Here is a 22,149-nt window from a genome sequence, read left to right as displayed (position 1 = left end):
ACCCAACGTCTTGGTCCTATAAAGGAGGTGATAGCGCAGCGGGCCAGGCAACCGGACTATAATGCTTTAACACTTTCACTTAGCCATAGGAGTTTGGAAATGAGACTCTTTAGGTAGCTCCTTGGTGGCAACTGCGCTCGTCCGAATTCGGGGCACGTATGTGCCTGACCGGGAAGCGGCCCTTCGTTAAAGTGGAGGAATCCGATAGATTCCGATCGGTCATCGAGTGGCTGACCAGTCTCACGCTACATCATGACAGTCAGTTTTCGGCTTTCTCTACTGAGGTGCTCGCCCTGGCCGAACCGGGGGCACAATCGCAGTAGTTCTCCTGGTGCTACCTTAGCCGATAGAGCGGAACGTAAGGTAGCCGAACTCAGGAGCCGGGCAACCCAACATTTGACCAAAGACATGATTCGGAGCTGATGCATATAATGCCAAAACTCGCGACGCCGAACACTCCCTAAGGCGTTCGGTCTTTATGAGTGCGGGCCAAACAACACTCTTGATTAAAAAAGCCCCTAGTGTCCAGGTACGTGCAAAAATTCTGACGTGGCCACATGCCAAGACGCCAGCCTCCTCCTTGGTTATACTGGAAAGAAAAAACCAGGGGATGTGTAGCAACAAGAGACAGTAAAAAAAAGGTTTACGCAGGGTATTAATCTAAAAAGAATCCTTTAGGACGGGTCCCTACTGCACGTTTGCGCTTGTGTCTCCGTTGTGCCGTATCCTGGACAGGCGCCGCACGACGTTCATCTGTAAAAGAGAGGAACTGAGTTTGAGAACGGGTCGTGCCAAAAAAGTTAAAAATAAGCAAAATATAAAGTAAGATATGGAAGTTTGAGCTTTATTGTCTCTTATTGTATATGCGTGGAGCCCCTTGTGCGGGGGTATATGGCTTCTAAGCCTGCATCAATGGTGATTTTGCACCGAACTCGTCTATCCGCGTTCGTGGTCTTTAAATGACCTATTTTGGAGTTTTTTGGCTGGTGAGGCCATTTTGCTGTGGGGATGTTAAAGCGGCCGCACTGTCCTCCGCTTGGGGAGGCGCACTTTAGTGTTTTCCCATCAAGGAGATGATGCCTTGTGGACCGGGCATCTTAAGCGTAAGAGATGCATAATGCGGTATTGCGTTAAATCGAGCGAAAGCTTCGCGTCCCAGTAGTGCTTGATAGCGACTTGAGAACGGGACGACGTGGAAGGTCAGCTTTTCGCAGCGGAGGTTATCGGCAGAGCCGAATGTGACTGTGAGCCGGAGAAAACCCGTACAATGGGTGTCCGGACCGGGTATTACCCCTTGAAAGGAGGTTTTGCTGCGACGGATTCTTGCTGGGTTTATCCCCATGTGCTGTATTGTATCCTGATATATCAGGTTTAGTCCGCTGCCGCCGTCCATAAGGACATTTGAAAACTTGAGTCCGCCAATTATTGGATTGAGTATCAAGGCAGTCCATCCTGCATTCTTGATATTCCTAGAATAATCTAACTGATCGAAGGTGATCGGTTTTGACAACCAGTGGCAGGACCCTTTGGGGATGGGCCGTGTGGTGCGTACCTTTACGGGCACCGCATGTTTTGTTATGTGAAGTGAGTTCACTATTTTTACTTCTTGCGGGAAGTTCTTTTGTTTCCTGGTGCTCTTCTGTTGGGGTTCGTCCTCGTCTTCGCTTGGTGTGTCGAGCCCCTTGTGTTCGGCATTGAGTCTGCCGGATTGTTTGAAGACCCAACAGTCTCTGTGGGTATGGTTCGCAGGCTTCGCGGGAGTACTGTGTATCTGACATATCCTGTCCAGGATTTTATTTAGGTTGGATGGATCGTCCCTGTTATCCCGGGGGGGGCGGTTTTTCCTGATTTTGTCGTGAGCCTTTGAATCCGGCGTTGACTGCCGTGCTCTTCGGACTTTTGTCCTTAGTCCGGCGACGATCCTTGTTACGTCGCGGTCTTCCGTTTCCATCCCTGGTTTCAGATGTACTTGGGTCGCTGGGGCTGCACCTTGCCAACCAGCTGTCCTCCCCTGCACAAAAGCGGGTCATGAGGCTTGTAAGTGCGGCCATTGTTCTTGGTTTTTCTTGGCCAAGGTGTCTGGCGAGCCATTCGTCTCGGACGTTATGCCTGAAAGCTGCTAAGGCTTCGGCGTCCAGACAATCGACTATCTGATTCTTTTTAGTGAGGAATCTATTCCAGAATTGCCGAGCTGATTCTCCGGGTTGTTGAGTTATGTGACTAAGATCGTCTGCATCCGGAGGACGGACATAGGTCCCTTGAAAGTTTGCTCGGAAGGCATCCTCGAGTTCTTCCCAGCTTCCAACTGTGTTTTCTAGAAGGCTTTTAAGTCAATGTCGGGCTGGCCCTTTAAGCTTAAGGGGTAGATATTTTATGGCGTGGAGATCATCTCCTCTAGCCATGTGTATGTGGAGGATATAGTCCTCGATCCAGACTCCAGGGTCTGTTGTTCCATCATATGCCTCTATGTTTACGGGTTTGAATCCTTCTGGGAATTCATACTCCAGGACCTCATCGGTGAAACATAGGGGGTGTGCGGCACCCCTGTATTTGGGTATGCCGGATTCTAATGATTGCTTCATAGTGTTGCTTACGAGAGCTTGCTTTCTTGGCCCATAAATGGACCTGACTGGGCCATGATGTGAATCCTTAAGTGGGTCGCATGCTGATTTAGGTGCGGCGCCGCTTGTCGTTTTATGGGGTCGTCCATCCGACCATGTGGCTTTTTCATTTTCCGAATGCGAGGGCTCTAGGGCCTCTTCGTCGAATTCAGGCAGTAGCTTTCTTTTCGGATAGCTTCTAGTGCGGCGACTGTCGCCGTACTTATCTGTGGCATTGATTACCTTGCTCCATCTGATCCGGAGTGCGTCTTCCGCTGTTTTTAGCTTCCGCTTCTGCTTTTTTAGGCTGTGTGCAGTTGCAACGAGCCTCTCATGGAGATTCTTCTGCTCCATGAGTTTATTCGGCGTGAGGTCGTCCGGAATGCCATTTTCGCCAGAGGAGGGATGCTCGGTTTCTCTATCCGTGTTGCCCTGTTCGGACGGTTGCTCTAAGGCCTGCCCGTCGTTTACCGGCTCGTCCTGCTCTATGGCTGGGTTTGTGTCGAGGCGGAGCTTAGGTTGGCGTTTACGCCGACGCCTTGATTGCTTTTCGGGGGGTCGATCTCTTGTCTCCTCCCCTTTTTCCTCGTTGTCGTCTCCCTTAGGGGTGTCCACCATGTACACATCGTGAGATGAGGTGGCTGTCCAATGCCCTATGGGCGTTGGTTCGTCGGTATCTCCTCCATCGTCATCCATGCTGTCGATGTCTTCGGAGCCGAAGTCGGGCATGTCGGTTAAATCGTCGACAGTGGCTATAAAGTGGGTGGTGGGTGGGTTTTGGACTTCTTCGTCGTCCGCATCCCAACTTTGCTGACCGTAGTCCGGCCAGAGCTCTCCTGACAACGAGAGAGACTTTAGAGAATTCAGGATGTCGCCGAAGGGCGAGTGCTGAAAGATGTCTGCGGCGGTGAACTCCATCATCGGTGCCCGATCGGATTCGATTAGCAGGGGCGCGGGGGGTTCGGAGTCCGGGGTGGAGTCCGGACCCTTGGAGTCACGGGTTGTGCAGAGTGCGGGGCTAGCGTTTGGCTCGATCACTTTTGGGATCGCAGCCCCTGAGGTGACGTCCAACCACTCATCCTTGATTGGCGTAGTGGGCTCCGAATTAATGGTCGGAACCGGTGCGTGTGCGGCCTCCAAAGCGCTGTTCGGCGGCAGAGCTATATCATGCCCATCAAGACAGTGCGGCGCGCTTGGCTGTGGCTTGAATCCGTCGAAGATCAAGTCCTCGTGGGTGTCAGCCATGTAGTTTAGGCTTCCAAGCCTGGCCTGATGGCCAGGGGCGTAGCTTTCGATCTGCTCAAGGTGGCCAAGCGAATTGGCCCGTAGTGCGAAGCCGCCGAAGACTAAGATCTGTCCGGGGAGAAGAGTCTCAACCTGGACTGCATCGTTGTTGATGATCGAAGGAGCCATCGGTCCTAAGGGCGACGACACAGAGGAACTCTCAATGAAAGCACCAATGTCGGTGTCAAAACCGGCAGATCTCGGGTAGGGGGTCCCGAACTGTGCGTCTAGGCCGGATGGTAACAGGAGACAGGGGACACTTTGTTTTACCCAGGTTCGGGCCCTCTCGATGGAGGTAATATCCTACTCCTGCTTGATTAATATTGATGATATGGGTAGTACAAGAGTAGATCTACCACGAGATCAAGGAGGCTAAACCCTAGAAGCTAGCCTATGGTATGATTGTTGTGTATGGAGTTGATTCTGTCCTACGGACTACAACCCTCCGGTTTATATAGACACCGGATAGGGTTAGGGTTACACAGAGTCGGTTACAATGGTAGGAGGTCTTGAATATCCGCATCGCCAAGCTTGCCTTCCACGCCAAGGAAAGTCCCATCCGGACATGGGACGAAGTCTTCCATCTTGTATCTTCATAGTCCAGGAGTCCGGCTGAAGGTATAGTCCGGCTACCCGAACACCCCCTAATCCAGGACTCCCTCATCCCATCTAGAGGCTTGTTCGGGAGCCCTGTTGAAGGCCATTGCCAGAGCCAAATTCATCAACCTTGCTGCCTCCATGACCATGTGCGAGAAGTTCTATTAGGACCTACGGGTCCATAGTGGTAGCTAGATGGTTCTCTCTCTCTTTTTGGATCTTCAATACCAAGTTCTCGTGAGCCTTCTCACATGACCGGGATCAATTCGATGTAATCAGTGGCGTGTTTGTTAGGATATGATGAATTGTCACTTTATGATCAGAGTGCTCATTGAAATCAATTGAATTTTTTGAGGTTTTGTTGCTACATAATTAAATAGCTTTGTGTGCTCTCTGATCTATCTATCTTCTTTGGCCAAGTTTGATGGGTTTTTTTAAAAGGGGTTGGTGCTTTATAGTGGGTTCAATCTTGCGGTGCTCTAACCCAGTGACAATAAGGGCCAATACACATAATGTACTGTTTCCACTAAGGATAAAACGACGGAGTTTGCCATATTGATTGACTTCTTCCCGTGTTTCTTGCAAACTTACCTTGAGACGCATGCTGGATAGCGGTTTTAGGGTGGAGTATTAATAGTAGATATAGTTGAATTGACGGTCTACTTATCACGGACGTAATGCCTATATGAAATTATGCCATGAATGATCATAGTTATGAATTATGCAATTGGGTCAATTGCCCAACTATAATTTGTTTACCATGCTAGTTGCTATTTTTAAGAGAGATGACACTAGTGAACCTATGGCCCCGGGGTCTATTCTCCATTACTGAATTCTTCTACAAAATTTCTCCTTTTATTTGTCGTTCTACTTTGCTACTATCTATCTCTATCATTTGCATTTAATCTTGTAACTCACAGGACAAGGGGCTTGACAACCCTCTTGGCAAGTTGGGTGCAAGTTTTTAATTGTTTGTGCACAAGTGATATTTACATTGTTAGCTTGGGAGACTCCTACTGGATTGATAACCTTGGTTCTTAACTAAGGGAAATATTTGCTTCTGTTCTGCTTCACCCTTCCTCTTTCGGTAGTCCCATCAGCTCCTACGGGAGCAAGCAAAAGATTTTTAGCATCGTTCCTAGGTAGTATTCTACTTAACAAAGAGGTGCCTTCACACAAACACATTACTTACTTTTTCTATTTTGCCTAGTTATGCTATCCTTATCCTTGACACACACAAACAGAAAGTAAAAATAAAAATATTGATATGGATCCTTGTCCACGAGCTGGACTTTTCAAACAGTCTAATTATGATAAAGCAATAGCTAATAATGAAGAAAATGCTATTGGGTAAGATTTTTGAAAGAAAAAATGAAGTTGAGTGTTTTTCTTTATATTTATTAGCGAAAGGGCCCGTGGGTCGCAATAGATAACACGCGAAGATGTCCTCGGTACCAATTGACAATATCTCACAGAGCTGTGAGGACCCACTTGCCACCCTTCCTGCCCATCGACACGGATCCTACAAGTATACACTTGAGATAAATACACTGGTGGTGCTTCAACTTGTTCTGCACGGTCACTTTAGTGCATAAAGTTGCAAAATACGTGAAACTGGTGTTCGAACTTGTCAGACCGTGCAAATACGGTGCCTCCATTCGTATCCAGACGTACATCCAGCCCGTGTGGCGTGCCAACGGGGCGGTGGCCCAACTGTCGGTGTCTAAGAGGCGCTGGGTGGCCCGCATGTGGGGATTTTTTTACACTCCCCCCCTCGCGTTTTATTTAATCGATAAAAAAGCCATCAAAAACACTGTATGCTAGCGATAAATAACATGAAAAACATATCTCCATGGAGGGGTATCAAACCTGTCACGTCATGTTCAAGAACGGCACGATTTGGCCAGCCGACCGGAGTATGCTTTGAATTAAACTCTTAGCTACAAAGCTGTGTAAATACAATCTATGTATCACTCTGCAATTTTCTTCTTTTTATTTTTCCAAGTTCCTGTTTAGTCTCATAACACATAAAATTTCCCATATGAAAAATACAATTATCAATATACAAATATTTTATATTTTAAATCTTTTTCCATTTTCATTATTGTGTACTTCAAAGAGGTTGACATGAACTTAATTTATGTGGATTTAAATATTTTAACTGATATTAGAAATTATTGTCTAAATTTATGAATCTTCATTCGGGACAAACAAACACACACAATTATTGTTTATCTTCATTATATTTCTAAAATACCCAATTAGTAACAAATTGATGACATTGTATTTTGTAAACTATTCTACTGTATTGAAAAATTATTGTGGAATAATATTAAATTCTAGTATCAAACATGTAAACTGTGTTTGTAGAAATGTAAGGATAATTTACACAATAATTTTTTAACTCACGTTGAACTCTTTAAAAATGCATGTTGTAAACTTTTTTAACGCACGCCGAACATTTTTCAGAAATGCATTATAACTTTTTAATAGTGTGAAACATTTTCCAAAAACATGTTGAACATTTTTCAAATGCACTAACACTTTCTTTAAGTTTATGGCAGTTGTATTTTGTTCCTACATTTCTTTTCCAAATGGTAAATATAATACGAAAAATAAAAATAAAGAACCTGGAAATTAAGTCTGCAGACCCATACGAGCGCCAACATTAGTAGCAACTGAGCATGTTTGAGAGGTGCATAGCAACCAGAGAGGAATTTTTGAACATGGTGGCCACTGAGCACGTTTTTTCTTGAAAGTTTAAAAACTGGCTAAAAGTTTCATAATTTTTTTAAAAATTTCACACTAAAATGTATGCATGTGCTCTAAGTGACTTTCAAGTTTTGTTTGAAATTTTGTTATATTATACCCTGCAAAAAAAACGAAAATCCTGTCAAAAAATTAGCTGTTTTTTGCATGTATTTGTCTTTTTTGTATCTCTCACATACAAATACAGATTTGAAAAAAAAACACAGATATATCACACTTCTATGTGTGCATGTACAAAAAATGTTAGAAGTTTTTTAGCTGTAAAAATCCGTTTCTTCAACCTTCGAAAAAATGGGCACAATGTCCCGGTGCTCCAAAATTACATTTTACATAGCAACGCAATATATAAAGTTTGACCTAGTCTATATCTACTAAGCACAGTATGCCCTGATGGACAGCCTATGCGTGCAATATAATCCGTAAATTTATGGGGCTTTCCTATGTGATTAAATAAAATTTGAGTTTTACTTTAAATATCCTCATGTTCGGGTCACCCAGCGACTTCCACACTTCCGGCCACCGACAACTCGGCCACCACCACGTTGACACGCCACACGGCTGGGCGTATGTCTGGATACGAATGGAGGCATTGTATTTGCACGGCCGGACAAGTTCAAACACCTATTTTATGTATTTTGCAAATACACTAAACTGATCGCGCAGGACAAGTTGAGGCACCCCCAACGTATTTAACTCTATACACTTCATCCACGTGTCACGTGGCTCAGACATCGATGATAGTCCCGTGCTTCCCTACGGAGCAATCATCAATTACCTCAACACTAAAGTGGAGACCGATGTTGGGCAATCGATCAAAACCCTCCTCTACCTCAATTTTGGTGTTGGAAGTCGGTCCAACACCTAATAGGTGCACTAAGATCATCGTCAACGTCCGTGGCCAGCCCGTGTTCCTCCTTCTCGACAGCCAGCACCTAGGCTCCCTCTTTCTCAGTCTCCCATCCTCCCTCAACCCCTGTCCAGCACATTCCTCCTCGAGGCCCATGATGCCACATCAACCACAACTTCTGGACGCACATGGAATTGCGACTCAGACGCCACCCACAAGCCGAGGACACTGACATTGGTGTGATCTCCAGGGTGCTTGGATCCAAAGGACTATTTTTAGTCTGACTAAAAATAGTTTTTTTTAGAGGCTAAAGTTCCAAGCACCCCTGACTAAAAAGAGGTTAGGACTAGTCTTGAGGCTAAAATTTTTTAGTCATAAGAAACCTACTAAAATATGTATTAGCCCTCTCTCTCATCATTTAATGCCTCTCCTTTAACACATGCGAGTTCTGGATTGGAGGGGTTGAAAGATAATAAATGCTCAATAACTTGATTTTAGTCTTTTTAGTATTTGGATCCAAGCATGGGTGAGGCTAGCAAATTTTAGTCCCACTACTTTTAGTCATGGGACTAAAACGTATAAGCATCCTCCTTCTCTTGCGCCAGACAGGCTCCTCAAGTTGTCCGTGTCGATTGCCATGATTGTCATTGCTAGCCTCATCCGAGGTGGGGCGAGTTGGAGTGATTGAACGCGCAGTTCCTGACTTCCGCATGTCTTCATGGTCTGCATGCACAAGAACACGTGTATTGCCTGGCGGCAGTGCAAACACCAACATGTGTGGTGTGGAACACCTCCGAGGTCGAGTGCGCTCGATCAACAGCTGCGTCTTTGGGACTCTAGCAGAATAGCGGGCGGGTTGTTCGGAGGCTAATCACCAGCGGCACTAGGTGCATGGCAAGACGAGCATACTAGTGGCGTGGTCACGACCCCGCACTAATACCTCTGCATGCATGTGTTTTGCGCCAGATCGAGTGTGTATTCACTTGTGTTGTTTGCTTGTTCAGTCAATGACATAAATTCTGGCTAGCACGGCGAGATTAATCTAGGTGTGTGCTTAGTACTTTGGACGTCCATGTTTTTTGGCAAGGGAGGTGAGCACGCACATGGATGTCCCGGACTCACGGGAGGTCGTCGTATTGTGCCAGTCTGCGGCCTTGATGGATGGCAGAGTGCCCTACCACGGCAACTGCCTCCACCACCGCCTTGCTCTCCATTTACGACAACTTGGCCGATGGCCGCATGCCATGTATAATCTCCTCGTGATGCATGCATATAGGAAAATGGTAGTCCTAGTCTGCTCCACACCACAAACCGGTAACCACTAAGAAAAAATCAATCAGATATGTGTCGACTTATTATTTGATTTTAAATTTTTATGGCAGGTGCGCTAGGCAGCTACTGGGAAATTGATCGTGACCGGGTTTCTTTTTTGCGGGAATAGATGCATGAATATATCCATCTATACGTGCGGGAAGGAATCCATCAGAAGGATCAATTGATACATCTACCGGTTCTTGATGAAAGATGAGACGTATATTAGAAATCATTACTTGTTTTAGATATCTTTTTATAGATAGGAGAAAAAAGAGAGAAAACTTCCTCATTTTAAATCTCAACCATCAATCTTTGTGGTTAATATAAAATTAACGAATATAAAGGGATGACGGAATGAGAACTAATAAATCTTCCTCCCTTTATTATTAGGTATGGATATGGATAACGTTTTTCTTGAAAATGGTGAATCTGATTATTGTTATGAAGTTTTGAAAGAAGAATTTTATAAAGTGATTGATGATAGTTCCATGAATGTTAAGCATGATTACAATGATATTGGTACGATTCTATGAATATCGATCGTGCTAATGATATGCAAAGTTATAAGCTTGGAGAGTGTGAGTTTGATGGACATTATAATTTTAGCCCCCTACTAATAAGGAGGTTGTAAAAGAAAAACATGATTTGGATAAACATGGTAATCTTTATGATTCAAGTGATGAACATGACACACTTGATGAAAATACGCCTTTTTATTGTGACACTATGCTTGTAGGCACTATTTATGATGATTTTGTTATGCCTACTATGGTTTATGATGATCATGATTTGGGAGATAATTATGACGATTCTTGTGATCTTAAAAATTTATTTGAGCCTCATGATGAATCTATTACTTATAATAATATTTGCAAAATTGTTGAAAGTGGGTTTGGAAGAGTGCCTACTTTAGGTAAAAAGAATCCCACATGTCCGGAGAATATTCAATCTTATGATTTTTTGATAAAAGTAGGCTTGGAGATGTCAGGACTTTAATTGATGTTAATGCCACAATCTTGAAAGATTATAAAATTTGTATGCATGTGGATCATAAAGAGAATATTTTACACAAGGCAAGCATGGTTATAGAAATCTTCATATTACTAAGCTACGTCTCTTAGTGTTAAGATCATTAATGTTTCATTCTTCTCCCTTGCATATGCTAGGTATTGCTTGCGCTAATAATTTGTTTACTTATAAGAGTTAGGGCATATTTCTCTTAATAGTTTTGGTGATTGATGACAATGCTATTTGCGGACTAACTATGTGCATTAAGCATTTCAAATATTCTTATATATGGCATAAGACGGTTTATTCCCCTCGGTGATAGAGAGTAAAGACGGTTTTCTCACATTTCTTTTTCGATGGATTTGAGTCGTAGGAAAACCATACTATTAAGAGGGGGTTCGCTTTGGAAAGGAATGGGTAGAATCAACACGTACACATACGCATATGCACCTGATACGTCTCCAACGTATCTATAATTTTTGATTGCTCCATGCTATATTATCTACTGTTTTGGGCAATATTGGGCTTTATTATCCACTTTTATATTATTTTTGGGACTAACCTATTAACCGGAGGCCCAGCCCAGATTTGTTGTTTTATGCCTATTTCAGTGTTTCGAAGAAAAGGAATATCAAACGGAGTCGAAACGGAACGAAATCAACTGGAGAAGTTATTTTTGGAAGGAAACACACCTGATGGACTTGGACCCCACGTCAGAAGATACGGGAGCTGCCCACGAGGGTGGGGGGCACCCCCACCCCCCTAGGGTGCGCCCCCTGCCTCGTGGGGCCCTCGTGGCTCCCCTGACGTGCTTCTTCTACCTATATAACTCCATATACCCTAAAACTTCCAGAACGCAACATAGATCGGGAGTTCCGCCGCCAGAAGCCTCCATAGCCACCGAAAACCAATCTAGACCCGTTCCGGCACCCTGCCGGAGGGGGCAATCCTTCTCCGCTGGCCATCTTAATCATCCCGGTGCTCTCCATGACGAGGAGGGAGTAGTTCTCCCTCGGGGCTGAGGGTATGTACCAGTAGCTATGTGTTTGATCTCTCTCTCTCTCTCTCTCTCTCTCGTGTTTTTGATTTGGCACGATCTTGATGTATCGCGAGCTTTGCTATTATAGTTGGATCTTATGTTTCTCCTCCCCCTATTCTCTCTTGTAATGAATTGAGTTTCCCCTTTGAAGTAATCTTATCGGATTGAGTCTTTAAAGATTTGAGAACACTTGATGTATGTCTTGCCGTGGATATCTGTGGTGACAATGGGATATCACGTGATTCACTTGATGTATGTTTTGGTGATCAACTTGCGGGTTCCGCCCATGAACCTATGCATAGGGGTTGGCACACGTTTTCGTCGTGATTCTCCGGTAGAACTTTGGGGCACTCTTTTAGGTCCTTTGTGTTGGTTGAATAGATGAATCTGAGATTGTGTGACGCATATCGTATAATCATACCCACGGATACTTGAGGTGACATTGGAGTATCTAGGTGACATTAAAGTTTTGGTTGATTTGTGTCTTAAGGTGTTATTCTAGTACGAACTCTAGGGCTGTTTGTGACACTTATAGGAATAGCCCAACGGATTGATTGGAAAGAATAACTTTGAGGTGGTTTCGTACCCTACCATAATCTCTTCGTTCGTTCTCCGCTATTAGTGACTTTGGAGTGACTCTTTGTTGCATGTTGAGGGATAGTTATGTGATCCAATTATGTTAGTATTGTTGAGGGAACTTACACTAGTGAAAGTATGAACCCTAGGCCCTATTTCCTATCATTGCAATACCGTTTACGCTCACTTTTATCACTTGCTACCTTGTTGTTTTTATTATTTCAGATTACAAAAACTATTATCTACCATCCATATACCACTTGTATCACCATCTCTTCGCCGAACTAGTGCACCTATACAATTTACCATTGTATTGGGTGTGTTGGGGACACAAAAGACTCTTTGTTATTTGGTTGCAGGGTTGCTTGAGAGAGACCATCTTCATCCTACGCCTCCTACGGATTGATAAACCTTAGGTCATCCACTTGAGGGAAATTTGCTACTGTCCTACAAACCTCTGCACTTGGAGGCCCAACAACATCTACAAGAAGAAGGTTCTGTAGTAGACATCAAGCTCTTTTCTGGCGCCATTGCCGGGGAGGTGAGTGCTTGAAGGTATATCTTTAGATCTTGCAATCGAGTCTTTTAGTTTCTTGTTTTTATCACTAGTTTAGTTTATAAAAGAAAAACTATAAAAAAATGGAATTAAGTTTGTCTCATATGCTTCACCTTTTTAATATCTTTCGTGAGTATGATGGAAAGGATAATTGTGCTCAAGTGCTAGAAGAAGAAATCTATAAAATGTTTGGCACTAAATATTTGAATGATGAGCATGATTGCAATGTTGTTAGTATGAATTCCTTGAATATCCATGATGCTAATGATATGCAAAGCCACAAGCTTGGGGAAGCTATGTTTGATGAAGATGGTATTTTTTGCCCCCCAAGTTTTAATGAGCAAATTTATTATGATGAAAGCATGCCTCCTATCTATGATGATTATTGTGATGACACGTATGCTTTAAAGAATAATTATAACCATGAAACTTGTCATCTTGATCTTAATTTTCAATCACATGATAGTTATTTTGTTGAGTTAGCTCCCACTATTATTCATGAGAAGAATTTTGCTTATGTGGGGAGTAATAAAATTTCTATGCTTGTAGATCATGAAAATAATGCTTTAGGTTCTGGTTACATTGTTGAATTCATTCATGATGCTACTGAAAATTATTATGAGGGAGGAACATATGCTTGTAGGAATTGCAATGATATCAAGTTTCCTCTCTATGTGCTTAAAGTTTTGAAGTTATGCTTGTTTTGCCCTCCTATGCTAGTTGATTATTGTTCCCACAAGTTGTTTGCTCACAAAATCCCTATGCATAGGAAGTGAGTTAGACTTAAATGTGCTAGTAATATTCTTCATGATGCTCTCTTTATGTTTCAGTTCTTATCCTTTAAGTGAGCATCATTGAAATCATCATGCCTGGCTAGGGGCGTTAAACGGTAGCGCTTGTTGGGAGGCAACCCAATTTTATTTTAGTTCCTTGCTTTGTGCTCCTGTGTAGTAATAAATAATTAATCTAGCCTCTGTTTAGATGTGGTTTTATGCTTTTAATTAGTGTTTGTGCCAAGTAGAACCTTTGGGAAGACTTGGGGAAAGTCTTGTTGATCATGCTGTAAAAAACAGAAACTTTAGCGCTCACGAGAACTGCTGCCATTTTTATTTGGAGAGTGATATTTAGTTAATTATTTTTGCAGATGATTAATAGATAAATTCCTCAGGTCCAGAAATTTATTTTAGAATTTTATGAGTTCCATAAGTATACGTTTTATCCATATTACTACAGACTGTTCTGTTTTTGACAGATTCTGTTTTTCGTGTGTTGTTTGCTTATTTTGATGAATCTATGGCTAGTAAAATAGTTTATAAACCATAGAGAAGTTGGAATACAGTAGGTTTAACACCAATATAAATAAATAACGAGTTCATTACAGTACCTTTAAGTGGTGATTTATTTTCTTATACTAACGGAGCTTACGAGTTTTCTGTTAAGTTTTGTGTTGTGAAGTTTTCAAGTTTTGGGTAAGGATTCGATGGACTATGGAATAAGGAGTGGCAAGAGCCTAAGATTGGGGATGCCCAAGTCACCCCAAGGTAATATTCAAGTATAGCCAAGAGCCTAAGCTTGGGGATGCCCCGAAAGGCATCCCCTCTTTCGTCTTCGTTCATCGGTAACTTTACTTGGAGCTATATTTTTATTCGCCACATGATATGTGTTTTGCTTGGATCGTCAATCTATTTTGTTAGGATTTTATTTTTGTTATTTAGAACAATGTTTTGCATCTTTTATTTCAATAAAAGTGGCATTGATAGTCTTTACTATGCCTATGTTACAAGTCTTCATGTTGCTGTTTGAAAACAGAAAGTTTACCGCTGTTGCAATAATTCCCTAGAAAAGTCAGAATGTGATAAAATGTTGAAACCTTTTTCATATTAATCTCTGATAAATTTACTACAGTGGGAATTTTATTTCATAATTTTTGGAGCTAGTGAAGTATGGATGTTGTAGCATTCTTTACAGACTATCCTGTTTAGGCAGATTGCTGTTATGTTTGCATTGTTTGCATATGTTTGCTTCTTTAATGATTCTATTTGAGGATAGGACTATTAAATATGCAGAGGCATTTAGTATGCAATGTTGAACAATAATTTTAGTGATTTTCTACAGCAGAGTATGATAAGGTTTTTGCAATGGTTTATAGTAACTTATCTCACGAGTCCTTGTTGAGTTTTGTGTGGATGAAGCTTTTGAGATTTAGGGAGACCGTGATATGAGAGGAATTAAGGAGACACAAAAGCTCAAGCTTGGGGATGCCCAAGGCACCCCAAGATAATATTTCAATAAGTCTCAAGCGTCTAAGCTTGGGGATGCCCTGGTTGGCATCCCACCTTTCTTCTTCAACAACTATCGGTTAGTATCGGTTGATCCTAAGTTTTTGCTTCTTCACATGATGTTTGCTATTCTTAGATGTCATTTCATTTTGCTTTGCTTGCTGTTTGAATAGAGTACCAAGATCTGAAATTATTAAATGTTAGAGAGTCTTCACATAGTTGCATAATTATTCGACTACTCATTGATCTTCACTTATATCTTTCGGAGTAGTTTGTCATTTGCTCTAATGCTTCACTTATATATTTTAGAGCATGGTCGTAGTTTTATTTTGAAGAAATAGATGAACTCTCATGCTTCACTTAGATTATTTTGAGAGTCTTAAATAGCATGGTAATTTGCTTAAAATTCTAATATGCTAGGTATACAAGATTAATAATAAAATTCTCTTATGAGTGTGTTGAATACTATGAGAAGTTTGGTACTTGATGATTGTTTTGAGATATGAGGATGGTAATATTAGAGTCATGCTAGTTAAGTAGTTGTGAATTTGAGAAATATTTGTGTTGAAGTTTGTGATTCCCGTAGCATGCACGTATGGTGAACCGTTATGTGATGAAGTCGGAGCATGATTTATTTATTGATTGTCTTCCTTATGAGTGGCGGTCGGGGACGAGCGATGGTTTTTTCCTACCAATCTATCCCCCTAGGAGCATGCGTGTAGTACTTTGTTTTGATAACTAATAGATTTTTGCAATAAGTATGTGAGTTCTTTACGACTAATGTTGAGTCCATGGATTATGCGCACTCTCACCCTTCCACCATTGCTAGTCTCTCTAGTACCGCGCAACTTTCGCCGGTACCATAAACCCACCATATACCTTCCTCAAAACAGCCACCATACCTACCTATTATGGCATTTCCATAGCCATTCCGAGATATATTGCCATGCAACTTTCCAGCGTTCCGTTTATTATGACATGTTTCATCATTGTCATATTGCTTAGCATGATCATGTAGTTGATATTGTATTTGTGGCAAAGCCACCGTTCATAATTCTTTCATACATGTCACTCATGCATCATTGCACATCCCGGTACACCGCCGGAGGCATTCATATAGAGGCATATCTTGTTCTAAGTATCGAGTTGTAATCATTGAGTTGTAAATAAATAGAAGTGTGATGATCATCGTTAATAGAGCATTGTCCCAAATAAAAAAAAGAGAGGCCAAATAAAAAAAGGCCAAAAAAAGGAAAGGCCAAATAAAAAAAGGAAAGGCCAAAAAAAGGGGGGGCAATGCTACTATCCTTTTTCCACACTTGTGCTTCAAAGTAGCACCATGATGTTCATAATAGAGAGTCTCCTATGTTGTCACTTTCATATACTAGTGGGAATCTTTCATTATAGAACTTGGCTTGTATATTCCAATGATGGGCTTCCTCAAAATGCCCTAGGTCTTCATGAGCAAGCGAGTTGGATGCACACCCACTTAGTTTCTTTTGTTGAGCTTTCATACACTTATAGCTCTAGTGCATCCGTTGCATGGCAATCCCTACTCACTCACATTGATATCTATTGATGGGCATCTCCATAGCCCGTTGATACGCCTAGTTGATGTGAGACTATCTTCCCCCTTTTTGTCTTCTCCACAACCACCATTCTATTCCACCTATAGTGCTATATCCACGGCTCACGCTCATGTATTGCGTGAAGATTGAAAAAGTTTGAGAACATCAAAAGTACGAAACAATTGCTTGGCTTGTCATCGGGTTGTGCATGATTTAAATATTTTGTGTGTTGAAGATGGAGCATAGCCAGACTATATGATTTTGTAGGGATAGCTTTCTTTGGCCATGTTATTTTGAGAAGACATGATTGCTTAGTTAGTATGCTTGAAGTAATATTGTTTTTATGTCAATATGAACTTTTGTCTTGAATCTTTCGGATCTGAATATTCATATCACAAGTAAGAAAAATTACACTGAAATTATGCCAACTAGCATTCCACATCAAAAATTATCTTTTTTATCATTTACCTACTCGAGGACGAGCATGAATTAAGCTTGGGGATGCTTGATACGTCTCCAACGTATCTATAATTTTTGATTGCTCCATGCTATATTATCTACTATTTTGGGCAATATTGGGCTTTATTATCCACTTTTATATTATTTTTGGGACTAACCAATTAACCGGAGGCCCAGCCCAGATTTGCTGTTTTATGCCCATTTCAGTGTTTCAAAGAAAAGGAATATCAAACGGAGTCGAAACGGAACGAAATCAATTGGAGAAGTTATTTTTGGAAGGAAACACACCTGATGGACTTGGACCCCACGTCAGAAGACACAGGAGCTGCCCACGAGGGTGGGGGCGCGCCCACCCCCCGGGGCGTGCCCCCTGCCTCGTGGGGCCCTCGTGGCTCCCCTGACGTGCTTCTTCTACCTATATAACTCCATATACCCTAAAACTTCCAGAACGCAACATAGATCGGGAGTTCCACCGCCAGAAGCCTCCGTAGCCACCTAAAACCAATCTAGACCCGTTCCGGCACCCTGCCGGAGGGGGCAATCCTTCTCCGGTGGCCATCTTCATCATCCCGGTGCTCTCCATGATGAGGAGGGAGTAGTTCTCCCTCGGGGCTGAGGGTATGTACCAGTAGCTATGTGTTTTATCTCTCTCTCGTGTTCTTGATTTGGCATGATCTTGATGTATCGCGAGCTTTGCTATTATAGTTGGATATTATGTTTCTCCTCCCACTACACCACGAAAAACTTCGGGGGCAATTAACTGCCGGGAAAGGTAAAGAATCCGAGTCAGCTACATTGCCGGGAAAGCTTTAACTGCCGGAAAAAAATATACAGGGCGTGCTATCTGCCGGCAATAGTTAACTTAGAAGGGCAATCTATGTGTCGGCATCTTTAGGGTCAGGCAATCTTCCCCGAAAAGCAAACGAGGGCGGGCGCACTACCGGTATGCGCGTTGGCAGGGGCGTAAATTTCAGGCCCAAAAGCCCACAAGACAGCCGCGGAGACGCGAATGGTAGAAGTCACTAGAAGCGCCACACAACCCTAATGTCTTTCCCCTTCCCTCAGCCGCCGCACTCACCATCACCATCGTCTCGCACAACAAGCAGTGCCGCCGCCTCGGATCCCCCACCTATGCCGCCGCCCCAGATCCCCCACCTACGCCGCCGCCCAGTGCCTCGCCCCCATCTTCTTCATCCATACTACACCGCTCATCGTCGCCGCCCCATCCCTTCATCGCCCACGCCGCCGCCTAGTGCCGTCGCCCTCGCATCCCCCGCCCACGACGACGCCTCTGCATCCCCCATTGACGCCGCTGCCGTAGGTCAGCGGCGAGTTCGGAGGCGACCTCCACGAAACGCTTGACGATCTGGCCTCCATCCAGAGCACGCAGTCGATGTTGGCATCGGCAGATTCGTTCACCATGGTGGCAGCGCTGGCGTGGTGAGCCTGGCCTTGGGCGCCCTCTACCCGCCCTTCATCTCTCGTTGCCTATGGTGTGCCACTACCATCTCGGGCAAACCTGCAGGTCCAGAGTCCACAACCTCTGTTCTGCTTTCCTCATCATGTGTTCCTCTGTTCCGTCTTCTACCTTTTTGTTCCTCTGTTCTGCTTCTTGCGATGCAAAAGGCCCTTTTGATTCTGGCATCATTGCCTTAGAACAAATAATCATTCTAGTTGTTCAAATATTTTGCTTGCAATTCTGCATATACAGGGAGCCAATAGAAGTGACAGAACATGGGCTTTTGTGGGTTGTGCAGTAATGCATTGCTCAGGTTTGCCCTGACTAGAAGCTGCTACTGGCAAATGCGTATGTAGCTAGATGCCATCATGTCAATTGAGTTTGAGTCAGCTAGCATGAAGATTTTGCTCTCAAATGCGGTTCTTTAGTTATACTTAATCACACATTTTATGCCCTGGTGTGTTTGCGAGATACTGAGATGTCTTGCTTCTTTCATTGCATTTCTAAGATGGTTGGGAGCTTGGAGAACTGCATGTCATATCTGATTTTTGTATATATGATATTGTTGCTCGCCCCCTCCCTGAAAGTACATGGTCTAATTGAATTATCTACATTTAACAAGACAAAGTTGGGGAATTGTGTAATGAATAGATTTGATTAGTACAGATAACAAGATATATTTATATGTCTCTATTAAGAGGTAATGAATAGATAACATGCATGCTTCTTAGACTGGGTTGTGTATTTTGCTTTTATGAACCTGATATACATGATTTTTGAGTGCTTGTATCTTGCTATTACGAAAGTGATGATGCTTTTTAATGATGTGATGCAGTTGTAGCGGTGTTAACATGTATTCATTTTAATATTTTCGTAGTTGTGGAGACTGGTTAGTATTTTGTGTTTCATGACTGTAGATGGCCTTTTCTCCTAAAGTTTACATGTGGGTGAACAAATTGACCAGAATACCATGTGCCATAAATTCACCTTTTCTCCTAACAGAATTATACTTAGCCTATAATCTATTGATCTTTGTAGAGAAAACTTGATCGGTCCAAAGCTTTCGAGATGCATTGTGAATGATGGCTGAGATGTGGTGCAAAACAGAACGGAAAGAAACTTCTTGTGATTTCAGAGAGCAGAAGTGGATGTGATCGCCGGTCACCGTCAAGAGAGTGCTTCCTTGGCTTGCTACCAAAGGAAAATGGTGAGTTTGTTACTTGAGTAAAACTATCATCTTTGTTCTTAATTTTTATTGGCTCTATAATGAGTAGATACTACAATACTAGGTGGTGTAGTATCTTGGCACCTTGTTAGGATTAAGAAAGACATCTATTGGTTCTCTAATCAGTACATATAGTATTTGCTCTCTCTAAGAAATAGCTGAACAATGCCAAACTGAAAGTAACAATAATCTTGGTACTCGTTCATTTATAGTTCTATATACAATATGCCAAAAACTGGTACTTCATGCTCTGGCTTGTAACATACGGAAACTTTATGCTGTTTGTCACTATGGAACAGCATGGGTACCTAATGCTTGTGCTCTGCTCATGCTCCTGGCAGATCCTTTTGGGTCAAAAAGCTTCTGTGTTCTGGTATGCTCCTTGGTAATTTTTATTTCGTAGTGGCTAGTTTCTACTCATTTCTGTTTTTGTCTTTTAAGAATAGTCTGCAAATATAAATGAGGATGTGTTACTTTGTGCAACATCTGTAAGCTATGTTGTTCAATATTGCTTCTTAAATTACTTCTAAGTTAGGTACTTTTTTCCCGGTGTATTGCTTTAAAGAAATAGGCCTTAAAGGGTGTGTTTTTAAAACTCTACTAGTCATGTTGTACATGTACTAGTCTTGTTGCTGTTACTAGGCATTTTTAATACATTTATTTGATATTTAGAGAATAAGTGCTCCCTCCGTCCCATAATGTAAGACGTTTTTCGACACTAAAACGTCTTACATTATGGGACGGAGGGAGTAATTTATATGTATTATATGCTGGACGAAAATATTTCCATATATAAACATGCCATGGCTAATTGGTAATCTTACTACATGTTGGATGCTTTTTTGACCTTCTGGGAGATATGATATACTCCCTCCGTCCCATAATATAAGAACGTTTTTGACACTACACTAGTGTCAAAAACGTTCTTATATTATGGGGCGGAGGGAGTATGAGCAAGTGTTTCAAACTTTTGACCCTTTCAGTTAAGTTTATATGTAAACTACTACCCTTTGAAGATATGAGAATGAATGCCATGTGATACAAGTTAACCTTGCGTACTGTACTGTGAACTGAACCTGCCTTTTGTCTCTTGGGATGATGTTGATATTTCACCAGTATATGTATCACAAGTCAAACTAAACTTGAGAGTTTCATCCATTGGACAAAATCTCTGACGAGAGCTTAGCTAATCACTACAACTATGTTGTTCTTAAATTACTATCTAGTTGGAGCGATGTAGTCTAGTGACCAGGTTGTGCTTTGATTAAATACTTCTAAGATGCCGTAATTGGTTTGCTTCTTTTTTCAGGTCTGCTTTTGCACCCACAAGTTTATGGATCTGTGTTTTGTGATCTAAAAGGACCTCTTGCTAGAATCTAACTCGGTTTTTGGTTTTAATATCTATCTGATGAAGTTGCACTCTAGGATGGAATCACCTTGTAACTGAAACAAGATGTTATATTTAGTGATGTTATACTGGAGGCATGAACCTACAAATGCATGCATGTATACATGATGGATTGTTGTCCTTTTGGCTGTGATGTAGTACTGGACTTGTGAACCTGTATGTATGCTGTGATGCAGTACTACACTTGTGAACCTACAAATGTATACATATGTATGCATGCAGACACAATGTAATGTTGAGATATATATGTTATGATGCAATTTTAATTACTCTACATGTGTGATGTTCTGTGTATATATTGTATTCTAGCTTATGGTACAATTGAGTGGAGAGAAATGATAGGTCAAATTCGAAGGGAATTTGTGCGTTGGCAGTGTACATATTTTAGGGCACATTCACTGCCAGGAATTCTTCTAACTGCCCTGTATTGTCAATCTGCCGGGAAATTCTAGGTGCCGGGAATAGTTCTAACTGCCGGCAAAAATCTTAGCAATGTAGGTCAGAGGTACTGCCGGGGTTTCTTATAACTGCCGGGAATGGTATTTCCCGACGGGACTTTCAAGGGCAGTTTGTATTTGCCGGCAAAAGGCATTCTCGGCAGTTCTTCTGCCTCCACTAGTTGGTTTTCCCGGCAGATAAGGTGACCTCCTTATTTTTGTCATGGTGTAGTGGGATCCCCCTCTTCTCTCTTGTAATGAATTGAGTTTCCCCTTTGAAATAATATTATCGGATTGAGTCTTTAAAGATTTGAGAACACTTGATGTATGTCTTGCCATGGATATCTGTGGTGACAATGGGATATCACATGATTCACTTGATGTATGTTTTGGTGAACAACTTGCGGGTTCCGCCCATGAACCTATGCATAGGGGTTGGCACACATTTTCGTCATGATTCTCCGATAGAACTTTGGGGCACTCTTTGAGGTCCTTTGTCTTGGTTGAATAGATGAATCTGAGATTGTGTGACGCATATCGTATAATCATACCCACGGATACTTGAGGTGACATTGGAGTATCTAGGTGACATTAGGGTTTTGGTTGATTTGTGTCTTAAGGTGTTATTGTAGTACGAACTCTAGGGCTGTTTGTGACACTTATAGGAATAGCCCAACGGATTGATTGGAAAGAATAACTTTGAGGTGGTTTCGTACCCTACCAT

General features: G+C 42.3%; 1 long non-coding RNA gene across 1 annotated transcript; it reads left to right on the top strand.

Moving 5' to 3' along the window:
• Positions 1 to 17,868: 17,868 nt before the first annotated feature.
• On the top strand, positions 17,869 to 21,147 carry LOC125556437. Its single transcript, XR_007305094.1, has 2 exons — positions 17,869 to 18,421; positions 19,394 to 21,147. It is a non-coding gene; the product is annotated as an uncharacterized LOC125556437 (long non-coding RNA).
• Positions 21,148 to 22,149: the final 1,002 nt, after the last annotated feature.

Source organism: Triticum urartu, chromosome 5, assembly GCF_003073215.2.
Source record: "Triticum urartu cultivar G1812 chromosome 5, Tu2.1, whole genome shotgun sequence".
In the NCBI taxonomy this organism is placed as follows: domain Eukaryota; kingdom Viridiplantae; phylum Streptophyta; class Magnoliopsida; order Poales; family Poaceae; genus Triticum; species Triticum urartu.
Note: the sequence above shows the minus strand (reverse complement) of the source record. Positions and strands in the feature narration are given on the sequence as shown.